The 21,259-nt window shown below is 59.5% G+C and overlaps 1 pseudogene; it reads right to left on the bottom strand.

Annotated features, from left to right (window-relative positions):
- Positions 1-11,643, bottom strand: part of LOC119108954 (filamin-A-like) — a 63,762-nt pseudogene extending 52,119 nt beyond the window's left edge.
- Positions 11,644-21,259: the final 9,616 nt, after the last annotated feature.

The raw sequence follows: 21,259 nt of genomic DNA, 5'->3' as shown, positions 1-21,259 counted from the left end.
AGGGGTCGGCGGCGCGGTGCAGGGTCAGCCGTGACGCCGCCGCCGCCGCCGCCGCTCTTCCACTGCAGGCGTGGCGGTGGTCGACCGCTTCCGCTCCCAGGCCGCACCGGGACCTGTCAGACCAGATCGGTGACATGCACCGCCCGATCCGGACTGGTGCCGGCTCATTAGACCAGATCGGTGACCTGCACCGCCCGGACAGGACTGGTGCCGACACATCGGACCAGATCGGTGACCTGCATCGCCTCACGTCGAAGCCACCGCCTGGACCGGACTGGAACCCCAATACATCAGACCATATTGGTGACCTGCATCACAGTGTTTGGCTGAACCCGGCCGCAGCCGGCCGTAGTGTTCGGTCGGACTCGGCCGCAGTCGGCCGTAGTGTTCGGTCGGACCCGGCCGCAGTCGGCCGTAGTGTTCGGTCGGACCCGGCCACAGTCGGCCGTAGCGTTCGGTCAGACCCGGCCACAGTCGGCCGTAGTGTTCGGTCTGACCCGGCCACAGCCAGCCGCCGGCCGCAGTCGGCCGTCCGCTCCGCCGGTCATTGCCGCTCGAGGGCCAGCCAGCCAGCTGGGCGGCGACGCCATTGAACCAATTAGGCTGCAGGTCCAGCCCGCCGCTGCAGAGCCAAGCCCGCTGCCCCTGGCCGACCATGACGTCACTGCCGTTGCAGATGACGTCAGAAGCGAAGAGCCTGACCCAGTGCGCGGGAGGGGACGTGGGCGTTTTCACTCCCTTTTCCATGCAATGTCACAGGCTCAGCCCATAACCGTTCAAAAGTTGCGGGAGGCATGGCCATCGCCCCACCTTCCCGCCCACGAATGACGTCACTGCTCGTCGGTGACGTCACCAGGTCCGGCTGCGGACTCGGTGGTGCCGACCGGCGGCGTCGGTCCGGCCAACGGCCGCCGGTGCGGCTCCTGCCGCCGATGACGTCAGCGTTCGTAGCACGTGAGGTGTGTCTACCGGCCGCGGGCGACGTCTGCACGCCGCGACGCCACGTCACGCAGCAAATTTCGGGCTAGAATGTGATCTGAGTCGGTCGAAACGCGCGCACGGACACCGTATCGCACACGCAGTGGGCGAATGAGGGAGTACAGGGCGCGAACCCTGGTCCGGGAGGTGGTTTGGGTAAGTCCGGGGAAAATCCTCGTTCGGCTTTAGGCAACGGTCGCATGTGGAGCGAGAGGTTTAACGGCTTGCGAGGTATGCACCCCTTGCGCCGGTGCGCACAGTATGTGACCTTCATCACACTGAGTGCCTCTTTCGGGGTTTGCACCAGTGTAAAGGTCCACCGCCATGCTGTGACCTTCGCCGGTGCTTCGTAGGGGCTCGCCGTACCCGAACCTGTCGGAGTTTTGTCATCTGTCTTTTGGAACTGGCACTAGCCAGAGGACAATCGAATGAGATAAAAATTATACGGGTGTGCATCGAACAGAACTTTGCAAAAGTTAATTTTGCAAAAGGCATCAACTTTGAAGTATATGGTTTCAGTGCATTAACGTCGAAAATTTCCGCTCCATTGGTGATAACCTCGCGTAACAGGCACTGCCGTGATTACCACTACGGCAACCCTTCGCTTAGGTCGCCGTGGGGCGGAGAGCTTATCACTGCCATGATTGAACAAGCAATCGCGACTTTTATGGTCGCATTCTGCAGCTCTAGTTCGGTCAACATCGTCGATAACGGTAAGACTGTGTCTTTGATTCGACACTCAGTGCTTTATAACGTGGTTTCTATGAGACCGAAAGATGAGAAATAAGGAAACCAATTCGTGAAAATCGTGCGTGGTAGACCTACCGGGTTATTTTACAAGTGGTCGTCATCTTCACATCAAAACCAGCTCAAAGTTAACCGATAGTATCTGCAGCACAACTGATACAGAGCCTCTAATACACACCGACAACTGCATCTGCTAGCGATCGAGCAACGTGGTCGAGACGCCGTGGGCTATGGAAGTGCATCTCGAGCCCCGTGCACAGAAGGCTGTGCTAGTGCTGCACCGCCCGGTGTGCCGATCTGCCTGATAGCGGACAAAGTCGTCGTACATGAGGTGTCCCTGCTCGGCGGTGTGCGGCAGACCTCGCGGCCTCGCACGCGCCTCGGCCTCGGGTCCCCCGGCCAGCGTGGCCGAGTCGTCTAACGCGAGTTCTCGCACGCGCCTCGGCCTCGGGTCCCCCGGACAGCGTGGCCGAGCCGTCTAACGCGAGTCCTTGCACGCGCCTCGGCCTCGGGTCCCCGGCCAGCGTGGCCGAGTCGTCTAACGCACCGTCTCGTACGTGCCTCGGCCTCGGGTCCTCCGTCCGGTGTGGCCGAGCCGTCTAACGCACCGCCTCGCACGCGCCTCGGCTTCGGGTCCTCCGGCCGGCGCGGCCTCGCACGCGCCTCGGCCCCTGGCCGCCCGGCCGGCGCGGCCGAGTCGTCTGAACCACGGCAACGTCGGCCCCGATGAGTTGACTATCGAGACGGTGGCACCACTCCCAGAAGGGCGTCTATTTGACGGCTGAGCTGGCGTTGTGTACACAGGTGCTTCTGACGCTCGAGTGGCGTACAATGCGCCAGTCGGTTAGGTGTGAGACGGCTGTCAACGGCTTTCAACGGCTTTCGACAACTTCGCGGCTCTAGCATTTGAATATTCGCCTAACACGGTTCGCTTTAGAATCCAATTTTCTGCGAGATATATCTGAACATGTGCCCCTCATCAGAAGCAAAACATCTCACTCAATCCAGATAGGTTATCCTTGTTTACGTCGAGCTAATCACCAAGCGCTTGATCGGAGCAAAGTACTTGGACTCAGTTTATGCATCAAATCCTAGTGGATCTATCACGGTGCGAATGACATCATCTCAGTTGCTTAGAAATCCCCGGTGGTGTTCTGGCAAGACAGAACTAAAGTCCGTCGCGAAGTGATTAGACGCCATGACTGACCTCAGTTGCACGAGACGCCAACCGGTGACACTTTGCCCGAGTGGGTGACGTTAGGCCACGTAGCCATCACACGTGACATATCGGCCATCTCTGATCGCCATGCAACCGGCCGACCCAACGTTTGGCCAAGCGCAGAGACGTGTGTGTGTCTTTGGGGCTTTACGACGCACTCAGCTGCCGAGGCTATATGGCGTCGCCTGCCTCTAACCCTGGCAGGAAGGGCGGGCACCGCGGGGAATCGAACCCCGTACCTCTGGTTTCCCAGACGCGCGGTGGTTAACGCAGACGCGTCAACCACTACACGACCGGCACCCCAAGCACACAGACGGAACCATGGGAGGGAGGCCCCGGTAGTTGCAGGGAATCGATAACGGAAGAGCAGAAGCCCTGACCAGCCGGCCGGCGCTCGCCACCTCCGCATGTCACCGACCACTTCCTGCCCTATCGACCGCCCCGCAAACTGCGCCGGCCGCCTGGATTCCCGGCACTGCTGACGGCATGTTGACAGGTCGCGGGGGACCGCGGCACGGACTGCCGTAATTCACGGTATGGCGCTGACGTGATCCTGAGTTGACAGGCGAGACCGAGAAACTAAGCACGTGGCGGCCGAGGCGGCGTCACGCAGGTGCATGCTGGTGGGGAAAGGCTGACACCTGCCTGGACCACGGCTATGCCTCAGCTAGATCATACTTGCAGCATAACCGCGCTAGGGTTGACCTTGCAGATCCCAGTTAAGACCTTGCCGATGCATCGACGGCAGGTGCCGCGATATCGCTCGCTTCGCACATGCGATCGTGCGTCAGGGTTTCTTGTCTGCCGAGGTGTGATGCACCACACGGCAGCACGGGATGCGCCAATCAGCAGGCCTGTTTTCGGGCCGAGTCGCTCTCACGATCTGACGCCCCTCCCCTCCTATCCGCCCTCCGCGCGTCGCCACTCACCGATGTTGACGATCTTTATGTTCTCGTCGCGCTCGAGGAACTTGAGCGCCACGGACACGTTCTCCAGCTTTCTGGGAGCGGAAGGTGGGCCGCTTGCTGTGCTTGGGCATCCGCTTCCCGCTGAGCACCTCGATGAGGGAGATGAGCACGAGGCCATCCTCGAGGTCCGTCTCCAGCGAGTAGATGTGCTTGCTGGCGTTCTTCAGGTGCTCGTTGGCCCAGCGCGTGAACGTGTTCTGCTGGATGCGCTTCCACTGGGCGTCCTCGGCGAGGTCACGCTCCTCGGCCAACATCTCCTCCTCCTCGGGCTGGTCGCGCTGCGGACTGGCCGCGTACGCCTGCTCGTGCCCGTTTGAGGCCATGGTGCGACGGTGGCGCTAACTGTCGGCAAAAGCGGACACCGCGGTCAGGTAAGCCGGTCACTCGGCGGTGGACACGGCAGCCGGGTCTCTGGGGGGGGGGGAGAAGGGGGGGGGGAGGGGGACCCACCCTGTCCCGCTCCGCGGGTCAGTGCCGCAGGCGTGGTGACCGGAGCTCACACGGGGTCATCCCCGGCCCCCGCAGCGGACACGTGATGCGTGGCCGGATCTGCCTCGTCACGCCGGCAGCCATGCCGAGGCGTTCCCGTTGACCTGGAGATGAGTGGCGCGCTCCTCATCTCCAGTCAAGCGAAGGAGACGCTCAAGCGGTACGGGATATTAATGACCCGAGCACCGGTAGTGCCGGGGAACGGTCACGAACGGAAATGTTCGGGCTTTCCCCGAGTCATTCGTTTGGACGAAATAAGCTACCGTGGACAGTCAATCAACACACTGACATGTGTTTAGTAGCAGCAGAGGCTATTTAATCACGTGAAGTGCATAATGCTGTGGCAGCCCCATAAACTGTACCGACGCGCTTGACGTACGTGCATAATTACAAGGCAGAAATCGGACATGACGCACAGTTTGACGCCATGCGCGAACTTAGCGCTCACTCCAGGCGTACCAAAACACGGCCAACAACCCCTGCAGTTCCGGCTTTGTAATCACCGGCAGACATAAATCTCAGAAACCATCATCGCTGTCTCCGAGAACGCCGTCAACATTGCAAGAACACTCATGCCGCAAACGATCAGCACTATTTCGCTCGGAACCTGGTGCTTGTGAAATACACGACACCACAATACGTTTCTTTCTCTTGCAACTGGGTCATCGAGGATCGCTTCAAACTACACTACTTGAGTATGAAACGATTGGATCCTTCTTGGTAGTAAATCATACAAATCAGATGCTGCGCTAATGACTACCACGCCATCAGCGGGCTCATGCTACTCTGGAATCGCCTTAAGTACGAAGTCCATGGGCTGGCACGCACCGATTATCTCTAACCCCAGGCCTCCGCGACGGACGATCCACTGAGACCCTCCCTGACCTTCCCTCGTCCTGGCCGTCGTCGCAAGCCCCCCCCCCCCCCGCCCTCTCGTTCGCGCCCCTCCGACATTTACAATGACGTCACACTTGGTCGCCGCCCGAGCACGCGGGCAAAAACGGCGGATTGCGCCGAGCACGCGCTGGGCGCGGAGGGCCGCGCTCGGCGAGCTCAGCACGCGAGTGCGCGCACACCGGCTCGGGTCAGGGTCACGGCGAGGGTCGCCGTCGGCGCTGACGGAGTCCAGCCACACGCCACGCCACACGAAAACAGCCGAAAACGCGCCGGTGGCAGACGACAGCGCTGGCACGCGGCCAAGTCACGGTGGCGCGGCGTGCGGGCCGTCTGTGGAGGGAAGCGGCCAGCGTCAGCCGGAGGCCGCTTGGTCGGTGGTCGGTGTTTGTCGCTGCCCGATGAGCGAATGTGTGATAGGAGCACAGAGGTGATCCGCCGCTGGACCCGGAGGGCTGGAAGGAGAAGCTCTCGGTGGGTGGTGGATCCGGAAAGAAGCTGACGGGCTTTGGGTGCAATCATCTCGGGTCTCAGAGACAGACAGCATGGACAACTGTGGCAGAGGAATCCGCTGTTGTCATCGACAAGGACGAAGGACACCGCGGAGGGGCAATGAACAGGGCAGAGAGACAATCACATGTTTTCCTCCTCAATATTTTAAGTCTACTTTTGCCCAAAGTGAAGGGTTTTGTGACTACAGAGCTGTTACGTGGTACCCCTAACACACACCACTGAGCCGCAGTCGGGGGGAAGGGGAGGCCGCCACTGCACCCCCTGCCCCCCCCCCCCCACACACTCTAGATCCGGACACCGCTCCTAGTAATAAACCCACCATGAAGGCTGAAGGACATGAAAAATGCTTAGGCATTGCCACGCCACAGCACGGAAACCCTGTTTACAGTCATAACACTGGCCCCTCGGAAATGCAGAGGCATAGCAACACCAGTGGCGCTCTATTTGACACAATGCCAAGCACATCTTAACATCGCGAAACCAGTGAAACCCGTCTCATAGCCCTCATCGAGCATCATAGGGAAGCAGCGCACCAGCGCACACGGCCTCGCTCTGCACACCACTCGTCAGGTCGCCGCGGCAGCCGCCCTGCCATGCAGACCGGCATGACGTCAGCATCGCCGGTGGCCGGGCTTCCTGTCCTCGTTACTGTGCTGTGTGACTGTGTGACTGTGTGCACCAGGCAGTGCACAATGAGCCGTCACGAGTGCAACCTGACCCGGCCGGCCAGCAGCGGAGCGACAGACCGCGCCCGCAGCGGGATGTTTGGGAGCGCGCGAGACAGACCCCCCCGCTGCCGCCCGCCGGGAACGGGCGTCATATGGAGCCGCACGCCGCTGCGGCGCCCGTCTGCTGTGAGTCATGCGCGCACGTTGTCACCGGGGAGATATTTCGCCTGCGCCAGTCAACAGTATGGCTGTAGTCTGCTGGCGCCCGGAACCACGCCAGCGGCCGGCCAGGCGGCCCGACTAGGCGCCCGGCGCGCCGTCACGTGACGCGTGTGACCCGATCTCCGAGGCGCGTGCGCATCCCACGGACGTTAGCCACCGGCCGCGTTTGGCATGAACCGGCATGGTCAATATGTATGGCTCAGTGGTGCTGCTATCCAAGCCAACCGAACAAACTACTCTTCCAAAAATAGCATGTTTGAGAAGCAGTCACTCGACGCGCCGTCTTACCAACACCCTCACATGCAATGCTTTCAAAAGGTTCATGTGAGTCAGCTCTGTTCCACTTGGCCAGATACTCAGCTTTGAAGGATAAGTGATAGTGGGAGACAAGAAGATAAAAAAGATGGAAGAAGAAAAAGATGGGAGATAGTAAGATAAAAGATAAGTGGGGAGTGTCCTGAGGGAGAAAACTGTGTTTTAACCCTTCAACAAACTAAAAAAGGCTTTCTCCAAATTTAACTCACTTTCCTCTTCGCGCTGGGGAAGTTGAAGTCCCTTCAAACTGAATAGGAAACTACACCCTTAAGCTGCGCCCACATTACTGGTGTACTCTGTGTTCTTCATCCGTGGATAGGCCTCTGCGCCCAACCGACGCCCCAGCACTGCGAGTCATGCGCCTACGAGAGGTCAGGCCGGGCTAGCCCGTGATGCCCGGGGACCGCCCAGCCGTGACTTCAGGACAGTGGTGGCCATAACTCGCCGCGCACTACGACAACGTGTGGGACGCACTCGATCTGGCATCTGTTATCTGGTGTGCATCATATACAAGGTGGCTTGCTAAATATCAAGTAGTCTACCTTGTGCAACTGCTGAATTGAATAACATCTCTTGTACATCTCAACGTTCTAAACAGGTTTTTCAGCGAGACTAGTTTCATCAAACAAGCCTTAAGCAGAAGCGCACGCGGGGAAGACTACGTGTTCTTTAGATGAAATTTCTATCTGCACGAAACACCAGCACACAGTTAAATCCCGCGGGTCCATTCCAGGACAGAAACTTCGTAACATTATTAGAGTGCAAAGAGACGACTCACAACCAAACAACGGTTGCCAAATTAATCAGGAGAATGTGTCACCACCTTCTAAGCAGCTGACTCAAACGCCACTTCTCGGAAAGGCCAATGCCTTTAAAAATTAGGCTTTTGGAACCGCTGGCAATCTTAGGGCCCATTGTTATATTGTTCACTACTGTTCACCGGAACGTAGGAGGAGATTGTCAGGGCTAGTGGTGTAGCCAATATTCGCCTAGGGGGAAGGGGGGGGGGACCAAATCGGATCCCTGTAGGGGCTGTGCAGCCAAAAGCGTCCCTCTTCGTTGCTACAGGAACCCGGTTTTGGGATTTAGAGGGTCTTTGTAAGTTTGGGACCCTATGTGAATGCCTCAGATGTCCGTTTTTGGATGTTTGATAAGCCCTACTAGCGTTAAACAGCTAAACTAAGCACCAGGACGTTCGTCCCAGGGACCCCGCCACCTCCAGGGGGTGGCTATAGCCCCAAAAACATCCCCTTGTCTACGTCACTGATCAGGGTTAAAAAACGGCAAGACGCCTGGAAAGAGACTTTTGTGCACCTGCACTAAGCCACAAGTCACGCCGCTGGGCGACGCTTCTTGCCACGTGAGCGTGACCGCCTCCGCACTTCAAACACGGCTTTTGCGCTGTGGGCCAGTCCATCAAACGCCGCGGCAGTCACGCGTATTGAAATGATTCAGAGCTCGTACGTGAGTGAGGGCTTGAAGCGACTTGATGCATCCTGTTCAAGGAAGTGATGTAAAGTCAAAATCAGGCAATAATTATCGCCCATGATGAATGATGAGTCAGGTGAAATCGAGAGCGTGACCACCAACGCCAGGCAACGGCGTAGTTGTACGCTTCCAGCCTCACTTTGGTCACGCTCTACTGCTGCATCGTGTGTTGTCCGCACGGGGCTGTCATCCTCATGACACCACATGAGGTCACTGGAAGGTGAGAACATTCTCATATTATCCTCTGTTGAATGCGTGGAGACGCACATACAGCTGACTTTCCCCAGTACCGGTTTCAGTCTACTATTAAGGGAAATGCTCATTTTTGTTGTGGCCTTACACAAGTTAATCATTGACGCGCAACTACAATAATTAGATGCAAACGGTTGCAGATGAACAGCAACACCTTGTAGCTCTTAATTAGAACACAGAGAACCGAGTGTTCTAGCTTGGATGTAATTCGGGTTGAGTGCAGCTCATTGGTTCGACAATTCTTATCTCCCTTTACCAAAATTATACCCGTGTTGAGCACTTGTGATAATTCCCCAGAACGGAGCAGCAGCGTCAAGAAGTCATCCAGGAATGGACAATGTACAAAGCAAAACCACCGCGTATTCTTTAGACATGGGACACCAGATTTGGAGCAGGCACCTCTGGGCGACGTCACAACGCCCCTGCCGACACCAGTACATCCTGGCCAGGGAGCCTACAACCTGGGCCGACCTGGCCAGGGAGTACACGTCGGAGCCTGGCTGTCGCTGCATCGGTTATTGGAAGTGGAAGGAACGATACAGAACGCAGAACGAAGCAGAACGCAAAACAGCAGTCAGCTGGCGCCACGCGGCTGTCATGACGTCACGCCAGGGCCCGGCGCATCTGCCTTCGCTCGGTGCACCCACAGCGAAAATTCCATCTGCAGAGCGCTTCCCGTGAGCTGGTTGATATCGTCGCGGAAGCGGCTGACATAATAGGAAGCCCATATCGCCCGCCGGAGCCTAGAGACTTCCGGTCCGGCGGCTGCGGTGTCGGGAGCGGCGAGTGCGGAGGCGGCCACGGCGGAGGTGGCGCCGGGCGGGTGATGGGAGGGGGGGGGGGGGGGGCGCTGGCGGCGGCGGGGCGGCGGCGTCCGCGTTCTCGGCGGTAGTTGCAACGGCGGCACCGGCGGCGGAAGCGGTAGCTGTGGGGGCGGCACCGGCGGCGGAAGCGGTAGCTACAGGGGCGGCACCGCCGTCGCCGGCGGCGGACAGGGCGGCCTCGCTCGTCACCCGGCTCCAAGGTAAACAGCCTGTGGCGCGGCACGCCGTCGGTGCCGACGCGTCGACCCTACGCCGCGGCGCCAGTTGGAACGGTGCGCCACGGCAGGCCGGCCGAGCGGCGAAGGTGAATCTAACCACCAAAACGCCTTCAAACTCGTACACGCGGGCGAGCATAGATGTGGAGGCGCCACACGGTGTTTATCCGAGCCGCCTGGCCACTGCATTCCGGATGAGTTGTTCATTGAGCTCGGAGTGGCGCGCCACATCGCGCCGGCGCGAGCACCACCGGAGGATAAACAAACCGCCGAACCCAAAATACCATCGCGAGAGGGCGGTATCAGACAATGGAGGGATCCCTACCACCTGGACTTCACTTCTGGTGCTGTGTACAGCAGAGGTTGAAGTTGGAATCGCCTGCGTTCTTGGTCTCAGATCAGCAAACCACCGTGGAGACATCAGATCATCTCCCGCCGAACTTGCACGCGCGGTGTACACGGGAACATCCCTTCGATCATCTCCCGGGGCGCCACACCCGACACGAGTCCACTCTCGGCACTTCCGACACACACAGCACCCGGCATGAGTCAGCTCACAGCACAGCACCTGACACAAATCCATTCTCGGCACCCACTACCCGACACGGCCCCGCCCCGCCACCCAGTACCTGACACGGCCCCTGCCCCGCCACCCAGTACCTGACACAGCCCCAGTCCGGACGCTCAGTGCCTGACACGACCCCAAACCGGACGCCCAGTACCTGACACGGGTCGGCAGTCGGATGTCCAGTACCTGACACGGGTCGGCAGTCGGATGGCCAATACCTGACAAGGCTCCGCAGCCGGCAGCCGGCTTCGCCACGGACGGGTCGGGCGCGTCGCCCCGATCGTTCTGGCCGCGACGGCGGCGCCGGGCAGAGAGAGCGCGAGCGCGAGGGTGACAAAAACCTACCCACCGGCGGCGGACCATTCACCCCAGGCGCCTCGGACCGGACCCGACCCGACCGTGCAGGATCGGACCCGACTTCTGGCCTGAGGCGCGAACCTCACGCCGGAGCGCGTGTGACCGGTGGAGGGCACCTGCAGGCACGACCTGACCGATGGAGGGCACCTACAAGCACGACCTGACCGATGGAGGGCACCTGCAGGCACGACCTGACCGATGGAGGGCACCTACAAGCACGACCTCACCAATGAAGGGCACCTGCAGGCACGACCTGACCGATGGAGGGCACCTGCAGGCATGACCTGACCGATGGAGGGCACCTGCAGGCACGCAGACGTGACCTGCAAGGCTCACGCGTGCGCACACAGCCTCTATCTAGCTTGACATACGTCGAACAAAGCAGGACCGTGCTGGTGGCAAGGTGCCAGCCGAGCCGAGCAACAACGGGCGGCTGCGAATGGCATGACGCGGCTGCTGCCGCTGTGTTGGCTGTTAAAACAGGGCAAAACGGACACAAACGCTACATGTCGAAGGGCAAATATCGGATAATGAGGCCATTAGTTCATCAGGAAACGAGGTGGTCCACCCCATGGACGTTGATCGGGGTCATCGTCACCGGTTCACCGACCAGCCCGACCCAGTCTCACGGCTAACGGCACACCTCGATCTGCCACCCTTCCGTTCAGGGGATGCGACTCTGACGGACGACACCGGCCGGCGACACCGCGGCCGCCACCGCGCTCCAGGGGACACCGACCTTCCCCGCGGAGCGCGGCCGCTCTCGGGGGAAACCGACCTGTGGGTCCGGGCTGTGGTGGAGCTGCGCTGGCCTGCTTGCGGCAGTCGGGGTACACCGGGACTGGCGGCGGCGCTGGAGGCTGCGCCGAGTACGCGAGCTCGGCTAATTTTAGCGGCCCACTGAGTCACTGGCGCGCCGCCGCCGCCGTCATCCGTATTCTCGTTGGATCTCTCAGGTGGGGCTGCAGGGGCGAACCGGCCGAGCCCGCAGCGCCGGATCTCAGTGAGACGGAACGCGAGATCCCGGCGGCCGGTCCACTCGTGTGGTCTGGCGCGGCAGTCGCCCGCGGTGGACGCGACCGGCCCGCGAGCTGGGCTGACGCTCGCCCGTCCCCGGCGCGAGGGGAGCGCGCGCGCGCGGGTCGCCGGTCCCCGCAGCTGCAGCTCTCCGCCGACCGGCCGATCGCGTCATCTGGCGATTCTGGAAGGCGCGAGTGACGTCCCCACCCCCACCCACTCGGCATCTCAGCCGTCCAGAACGATCGAGCCGGTAACGGCAGCTGAGTGAGCGGGCGGCTGGCGAGGGAAGGCTCCAGGGGCGGGTGATGGGCGGCTGGTCCGGGGGCGGTGATCGGCGCTGGTCCAGGGGCGGTGATTGGCGGCTGGTCCGGGAGCGGTGATCGGAGCTGGTCCGGGGTGGTGACCGGCGGCTGGCCCAGCGCGGCGATGCCGCTCCCAGCGCCAGGTGGTTCGACGCCCCAGCAGGAGACGTTGGCACACTGAACCAGGCAGAACCTGGCTTAATAGACGGGCTGGAGTCCAACAGACGAGGAATGCACCGCGACGCCGAAATCATAACACACCTCCCGAAGAGAAGGCTTGGGCGTCCTGCCAGATAAAGGCCACAGGCGGGCATTCCCTTCGCGGCAAGCAGCATCGGTCGGCTATGTCAAACTGCGATATTTTCTTTGCGCTTCAGCGTAGGGACATCCGACAATGCGTGCTTTACCACGGACAATTGTTCGCCGTTTAAGCAGGCGCGGAGCGGCGTGCATCGGCGGCATTCCGCTTCCATCGGCGGCTGTTCGTCCCGCATTAGCGGCGATGCCGCCCGCGACATGGCAGGCCTCCACTCCCGGCCGCCGGTATGTGCTGGCCTGTTACGGCACTGTCAGAGCCGTGGCTGTTGACTGCGATTGAGGCTGGGACAGCCGAGACTGACCGCCAACAGTGGCTGATGACTGGGATCGAGACGGGAACCGGAGATTGCAATTATCGCCAACTGGCGGTGCACGTTCCGCGGCAGCGGAGCCGGCGTGGCGCTGAGAGAGGAGCGAGGTAGGATAAGGAGCGAGGCGGTACGACTCTAGAAGCGAGGTGGTATAACTCTAGGAGCGAGGCGGTACAGATCTAGGAGCGAGGCAGTATAAGAAGCGAGGCGGTATAACCCTAGAAGTGAGGCGGTATAAGGAGTGACGTGGTATAACTCTAGGAGCGAGGCACTATAAGGAGCGAGGCGGTATAATTCTAGGAGCGAGGCGGTATAGGGAGCAAGGCAGTACGACTCCAGGAGCGAGGCGGTATAACTCTAAAAGCGGGGAAGTATGACTCGTATGACTATGATTAGTTGCGCACCTTTGCTGCGCCTGACGTCAGTGTGTTCGTCCTCCCACCTGTCTACAGAGTGTGGTCACGGAGCTCGTGCGGATCATGCATCGCCTGATCTGCAGGTCTGTGCTGTGTTGAGGCATAGCACTCACCAGCTCGATAGCACTGATGTGCGGTCGACAAACACATCGTGCCCATTCCACCACACCTTGCATGGGTGGAAGAGACGGCATGGCAGGCGTGGCAGCGGCCACATCGTGCCCATTCCACCACACCTTGCATGGGTGGAAGAGGCGGTAGGCGTGGCAGCGGCCACAGCAATGCTTGTTGAAGTTGGCATGATTTTATCACTTTCCCGTGAGCGTGATGTATTTGGACGATTCTGCCACGCAACGCCAGATCTCGTTACCATCAAGAAACCCTCGCCCACGGCAGCAGCATCACCTCGACCTGCCCATTATCCGTAAATTTCCACAAGATATCCACAATGCCTACAATGTCCACAATTGATCCGCGATTGAAACTGAGCCGTCAATCGTTCGCGGTTTGCGAAGCTAAAATGTTTCGCATTCAACTATCCACGGCGTCTGTTCACGGCACCCATACTACATTCGGACGCTAAGGCAAAGAAGACGCCTTGTTCCGTCGGAGCCAGCCAGTGCTGAGGATCTGTCCACAATTGTATTATGTACTTTTGGCTGTTCTCAGTCCACTTTCCTGGCAATACGCTGGTTCACGCTGGGCGAAATCCCTCGCCTGGTCGCGCTCTTCTCAGCGTAACGTACCAAAATGGTAACATCCGTATGGCCCTTGAAGGGAGTGTCCCACTGGGGTCGGCTACTTCAAATAGAGATTCTGAGTCATTCCAAAGAATTTCGAGAAAACTAATAGTATTGATTCAATTGCAATCGCCTGGTGTAACAATAAGTAAAAAGTACGAAAAATGGGATACTCCCTGTAAGTGAGCTTGAGGTGCCGAACAAAAAAGAGCGTGCCGTCATCACGAAAGACAGCCAACGGGATTCGCCTTTAAGGGTTTGGATACTTTTTAGATCTCAGCATGATTTACAACTTTACCTAAGCGTTGAATTACGCCATCCAACCACAGCAAAGACACGCTTGTTAGCAGTGTACCAATTGTTACGCTCCGGTTATGTTCCGTCAAAAAACCTCCGCTCCATGCGTAAGGCAAGTTATCGATGGTATTTGTTGGTGAATTACATTTATTCGTTATGTTAAGATATGGAAATGCATGCAGTCCGTACTGCAGCAATCTGACACCTGTCCTAATGCAAAAGTCGAATGAGTAATAGCATCCCTAGATGTAACACATCGATAATGTTTACAAGCACGATGCAAATGATTTGCGATATCCACTCATCAGCATGGAATGCAGACGATTTGGCTGAAGTGCATCATCAGCCTAAATTCTGCTCACGATCTCTGTACTGCTGGATTGCCGCAATTTGGGAGAACCGCGACTAGGTCAGACGGCGGCGCCCAGCAAGACGCGGCGGCATGTGCCGCGCGAACCACTCAAGGGTCCATTTAAAACCACCGGCGAGGAGGTCAGGGTTGCCGAGCTGCAGGCACAGGGCAAGCTCAGCAGCGAGCGGACGGCCCAGCGGACGGTCAGCGGACGGTCAGCGGGCGATCAGCAGACGATCCACGGACGGTCAGCGGACGATCAGCGGAACGATCAGCGGACGGTCAACGGACAGTCAGCAGACGATCAGCGGACAGTCAGCAAACGATCAGCGGACGGTCAGCGGACGATACAGCGAACGATCAGGAGACGGGCAGCAGTCAGCGGACAGTCGGCGGACAGTCAGCAGACGATCAGCGGACCGTACCGTGGCCAGGTGAGTGGCGGGTGGGTGACGAACCGGGCCCGTCGGGTGGGGGGAGGGGGGGGGGCTGGGGTCCGCTGCTGACCCGGACGGCCCCGTCTGACCGCTGACGGTGCGGCGGTCGACAATGCCCGGCGCGCCGGCCTGTCGGGGCGCGCAAGCTCGCGTTGCCGCTATAGTCAGCAGAGCCTGCTGCCCGCCTCAGCCACGTCGTCCGGCCCAACAGACGGCTCGAGCGAGGCCAGCCACTGCACCAGTGGTGTCGTCCCGGCCCAACAGGCGGTTCGAAACACCACTGGAGACCAGTCTCTTAAGCGGCTCGGTGTCTAGTGGTTCCGACTCGGCCTACTTCTTCAGAGGTGGCAGATCTGTATCAGTCGTGCTCCAGTCTTTTGTTTCCTTTGACGTGACCTGGCACCAGGGACCGCTGCTTCCTTTGTTTGGTGCTAAAAGACAGCATTCAGAGACATCATTCACCATTCAGTTCATTCGTAGAGGAGGAAAACCTTTAAATAAGCTTTCTCTGTCCAGGCTTAACACGTAGCGATGCACGAATCAATGAAGCACGTGCGGTGATCAATAAGTGAGTGGGTGTCTCTTGTGGGAAATCACCATGCTGCTAAACCTGTGATGGCACGTAACAACCCCCTCCCTTCGTCCTCTTTAACCGCACAGAAAGACACCGAAATACTCGCTCCACATTTGCCTAGAAAAAGCGAGGGGAAAAAAACGGAATCCAGCGTTTAACGGACGCCAACAACGGTCCCGAGGAAGACTCTACGCCAGCCCACCCCCAGGCGAGATACCTGCCCCGGTGCCAAGCCGTCAGTACAGCGCTACCTCGATCACCGGAGCGGCGGCGGCGGCGGCGGCGGCCGCTGATCAGAGATGCAGATTGGCAGCCGCGCCGCCCCACGCAGGTCGGCGGGTCGGCGTAAACACAGACAGCTGACAGCTCCGAGGCGGCCCGTGACGCTTCCGGTCCCGACCGGCTCGGGGGAGGGGTTGGGGGTACCTTACGGGTGCGTGGTGACGCCAGCGGCTGGCGGACGTGACGGCCGCGTCACGTGACGGGTGTGGCCGCAGCGCGGGTGGCCACGTGAGAACGCTCGTCGCGCCGGGCGCCCCGGATCGAGCCGCGCGCAGTGGCAGGGGACAGGGGGACAGGTTCGCTGCGACAAATGACCGTGCATCGGGGAGGAGGTGCAGCTTGCCCGTCAGCGTGCCCCGTGCAGGTGATGCCTTTCTCGGAAAGCAAAACTACATCACAGGCTTTCCGTCAGCGCGGCATGGATGCGAGAGTCAGAAACCTCTTACACCCACACAGAATGAACACAGACCACCGGTTCTTTAAAGCATCAGTAGCTCACTGGCTCAACCCACTAATCAATGACTGAGCACCTGAAGCAAGATTGACCTGCTTCAGGAGTATTGGCTACCAAGCCGAGATCTAAAAGCAGCCTGACGAGTAATATCGTGTTATGAGGGCCAGTGAGGTCGATGATGTCTGAATGTCAGGGACGACGGTGTGATGAGGCACAAATAATGAGGCTGCTGCCGGGCTCAGACCGACAGCCTGACAGTATCGGGCGAGGATGACAGTGACTCTTCTGCAGCAGTAGACTGCTGCCAGGCTCAGATCGAGACCAGCGCGTGGCTCAGGTGCTGCTGGAGCCACGCGCTGAAGCCGCGCAAAGCGACCAATATTTGCCGAGACTGGGACCCAGTCCGAGCCCCACACGCGCTGTTGCTGTCTGCTCCACCGACGCGCTGGACTCCAGGTGTTTCCAGCCTGCCGGACAACACACAGACACGCGCCGATCGATGTGGCCATGTGACCGCGACGGCACAGCAACAACGCAGCCCGGCCTCGGGCGGTGGCAGGAGCCACGGCCGCCCCGACAACAGGTGGTGGTGCCCTGGAGCGGCCGGACTCGGGCGGTGGCAGGAGCCACAGCCGCCCAACAACAGTTGGTGGCGCCCTGGAGCGGCCGGCCTCGGGCGGTGGCAGGAGCCACGGCCGCCTGACAGCAGGTGGTGGTGTCCCTGGAGCGGCCGGCCTCGGGCGATGGCAGGAGCCACGGGCCGCCTGACAGCAGGTGGTGGTGTCCTGGAGGCGGGCCGGCCTCGGGCGATGGCAGGAGCCACGGCCGCCTGACAGCAGGTGGTGGTGTCCTGGAGCGGGCCGGCCTCGGGCGGTGGCAGGAGCCACGGCAGCCCGACAACAGGTGGTGGTTCCCTGGAGCGGCCGGCCTCGGGCGGTGGCAGGAGCCGCGGCAGGCCCGACAACAGGTGGTGGTGCCCTGGAGCGGCCGGACTCGGGCGGTGGCAGGAGCCACGGCCGCCCGACAACAGGTGGTGGTGCCCTGGAGCGGCCGGACTCGGGCACCACCACTCGACATCTGGTGGTGCCCTGGAGCGGCCGGACCATCAGCGCGGACCGCCCGGCTGCGGTGAACGCTCGCCTGCGGCCGTCAGCGGGAAGCGGGCCGGCGCTGGCCGCCAGACGACCTAGATCACGCTTGCTGGAGGGCCGGGAGCGCGCCGCGGACGACAGCTCAAGGCCCGGTGACTGATCCACAGACCCGTGGTGGTGAGAACAGACTGGCGCCACTCACTTATCAGGTGAGGGCGGATAGCGCTGGAGTGGATTTTTGTAAAAACATCTGCAGTATGCGGGAGGCTAAGACGCCATCTTTCGTCGTAAATCGTGGAGGTTAGCTTGAATTGCATGGCGTTTGCATGCCCGGTAACAACCCATGCAGGCAACGATTAAGACAGCTATCACCAGCGAAAGCTATATAATCTGGCTATCACAAGCGAAAGCTTTGCAATCCGTTCAGTATCCTCTCATTTGGTAAACCGTCACGAAGATCGGCATAGCCAGTTGGGTCACGTAAGCTCCTTTGAACCGTTGCCCACGAACGGCTCGAAGCCTCTACGGAAACTTTTGATGAGAGCCCCACGTGGCTGACACAGTTGCGCGTGATTATAACACAACACGACGTCGTCTTGAGCCTCTCATACACACCCACCACCAACTCCACACACACCACGCCCCCAGGCACGCCTGCCGCCTTCTTACCTGCTCGGCGTCTGCTGTGCCGTCTCTCTCTCTCCCCGCTGGCTGCCGCTCCGCCGGAGCTCCCTCGCGCGTCACTTGCGACTGTCGACTGTCGGCGGTCGTCACCCGCCGACGCTGGCCCGCTTCCCGCACTGACAACGGCCCGCGCGCCCCACACGTGCGCCGCCGAGGTCGATTCGGCGCGTCTGCCCCGGCCGGCTGGCGGCCGGCGGCGCGGCGCGCTCGCGCGCAGGGTCAGCGCGCAGGGTCGCCGGGTCTCGGTCAGCCGGCCGCCGCACTTTCTCTGGCCGATGTCCATATATGGCAGCGGCGCGCGCCGCGACAGGCAGGCCGGCCGCCAGCCATATATAGGGGCCGGGTGATACACCGCCCGTGATCGTATCGCCGGACGGTCCGGCGAGCTGGGGTCCCGGAACGGGGCGGCCGGGCATGGACCGGGGACCAGGGGCGGGGCAGGCGGGGACAGCTGCAGACAGGACTGTTTTGGGGTCCCGGGACGGGACGGCCGGGCCTGGACTGGTGACCACGTCCGCTGCAGACTGGACTGTTCTGGGGTCTCGGGACAGGGCGGCCGGGCCTGGACTGGTGACCAGGTGCGGGACAGGCGGGGACAGGAGCAGACAGGACTGTTTTGGGGTCCCGGGACGGGACGGCCGGGCCTGGACTGGTGACCAGGGGCGGGACAGGCGGGGTAGCTGCTGACAGGACTGTTCTGTGGTCCCGGGACAGGACAGCCGGGCATGGACTGGTGACCAGGGGCGGGACAGGCGGGGACAGTTGTAGATAGGACTGTTCTGGGGTCCCGGGACGGGACGGCCGGGCCTGGACTGGTGACCACGTCCGCTGCAAACAGGACTGTTCTGGGGTCCCGGGACAGGACGGCCGGACCTGGACTGGTGATCAGAGGCGGGACAGGCGGAGACAGCTGGAGACTGGACTGTTCTGTCGTGCCGGGACAGGACGGCCGGACCTGGACTGGTGATCAGGGGCAGGACAGGCGGGGACAGCTGCAGGACAGGACTGTTCTGGGGTCCCGGGACAGGACGGCCGGGCCTGGACTGGTGATCAGAGGCGGGACAGGCGGGGTAGCTGCTGACAGGACTGTTTTGGGGTCCCGGGACAGGGCGGCCGGGCATGGACTGGTGACCAGGGGCGGGACAGGCGGGGACAGTTGCAGATAGAACTGTTCTGGGGTCCCGGGACAGGGCGGCCGGGCCAGGATTGGAGACAAGGGGACGGATAGCCGGATCATCTACACCGAAGTCTTAGGACAATGCACTCGGATCTATTGTTCTGGTATGCTGGGACAGGACAACCGTAGTCTGTGATTGAGCTCGACGTGAGGGCAAGAGCCAGGAGCAATACAGGCTTGTTCTTGATTCAGTTCAAGTTCAGAATTTAAACAGGAACCACAACAAGCTCCTTGGACTAGAGTTGATCCGAATCAGTTGTTAGTTACGTGGTTCAGACTGAGAGTCGCTACAATTTTATCACAAATCCAACGAATCAGCTCTGATTTGAAAAACGTTAGCACTGTCTCACAAGGGTCGTGATCGATTCGAAAAAGAAAAAAACATTAATGAAGTGACGGTCCTAAACGCCAGCAGGACTGAACAACTTGTGTTGTGGTGAGTTTATCTTACATTTGCCCTCTTAGATCGCTACAACAGCCCGTTTAAGTGCAAGTTTAAATAAGGTGTTCTTCTGATACATGTATGGAATTAGAAAACATCCAAGAAAAAGACATTCAGAGTTTTCTCACTATATTTCAGAGATGCTTAAGTTGGTTCACTTAAAAACGATACCGCCGTGGATGAACTTTTAATGTTTGAGCAAATATAAACATATTCGAAACGCGCACACGTCCAGAGCAAATCGCTCCCAGTTGTTTTTAGAACCTAATTTGGCTGAGCTATTATGTTGTTTGTTCATTTTGCTAGAAAAGTGTGTTCATCTAATTTGTTACAACAGCTATATTAATTTTGATTCAATTTTAAAAATTCACCAGACGGTTCGTCACTTTGCTTTTAAATGGTTTTTCGTTTTGTTCTATTTTTGTTTGCTTTCCTTTTTACCCAAGTTTCTAGTTTTTCTGTTTCAGTCGATCGCACAACTGTAGCAGAAGAATCGACGTACGCTTGCTCGCTCGATAAAACGGAGGGCGAACTGGACCACATAATCATTGGACATAAAACCTCCAGCTGTGCGGGTCGTAAATGCAAAGCTATTTATAAAAAATACATTTTTTACCAGGGTCGGTGCAGTTTCATTAATCATGCGCTTCCATGACAGAGGCTTTTTCAGAGAAGTGATGTTCCCGCCCTCAGGCAAGTCATTTCAATGGAATGACTTGCGTTAGGGCGGAAGCACCAGGGGAAGAAAAGCCGCCATTCGTGCCCATCGTCGCGAACACACCACCGCATTGGTCTGAGGTCGACACCGACACCAAGCCATGCTTCAGCAAGACATAGGGGGCGGGCTGGAGCTGGACAGCTGAGTTCTAACGCGCCGCCGAGAGCGTTCATCACGCCCTGCACCAGCTCAGAGGACGCGCCCCTCTCCAGGCCCCGCTGGTCCAGTGACTCAGCCTGTCTGGGACGGCGCCGCCGCCGCGTCGACTCCGTGACTGAATCAGGGGTGGCGCCGAGGGGAGGGGAGGGGGGTGTGCCGGCGGCTGCGAGCTGGTGACGCGGCCCGGCCAGACCCAGGCCCTGAGCCAGACCTCAGGCCAGGCGTCCGCCCGTCGCACCCGCAGCCCGGCGTCAGTGTGGCGCGACGCTCGGGGGAGGGGGGGGGGTGGGGGGGGCGGGGAGGGGGGCTCGCGGGAGTGTGGGACCGCAAGTTCCATGGACGGGCGGGAGCGGCCTCTCATGTAGGCATTGCAGCACTGTCGGGCGGCGCCACATCATGTCAGCCTTGCGAGCAGCGCAGATGGATGGCCAGTCGCCGGTGGTTCAGGAAAGCAGCTGGAATGTAGTGGTTTGGTGGCTTAGCGCATTAGCGTATGATTACATCAGCGTATGATGTCGCGCATTACTCGCCAATTCAACTTCCTTTAGCTGTTGTTGCATGCTGGAATTTGTCCCGTGTATTTGGGACGACGTTGTTGTTGATGGTTTGTTTGGATTAGCGATTTGCAACACATCACCTCACTAAATGAATCCACCTACGAAACATTTCTTTGATTTTACGTGGCCTCGAATTATTAAAGAAGCTCTTTTAAAAACAAACGCTTGTCACTTAATCGAATTCCGAACAAATAATAGTATCTTTTTTTCT

The sequence above is a fragment of the Pollicipes pollicipes genome, unplaced genomic scaffold, assembly GCF_011947565.3.
Source record: "Pollicipes pollicipes isolate AB1234 unplaced genomic scaffold, Ppol_2.1 Scaffold_712;HRSCAF=819_pilon_pilon_pilon, whole genome shotgun sequence".
Classification (NCBI taxonomy): domain Eukaryota; kingdom Metazoa; phylum Arthropoda; class Thecostraca; order Pollicipedomorpha; family Pollicipedidae; genus Pollicipes; species Pollicipes pollicipes.
Note: the sequence above shows the minus strand (reverse complement) of the source record. Positions and strands in the feature narration are given on the sequence as shown.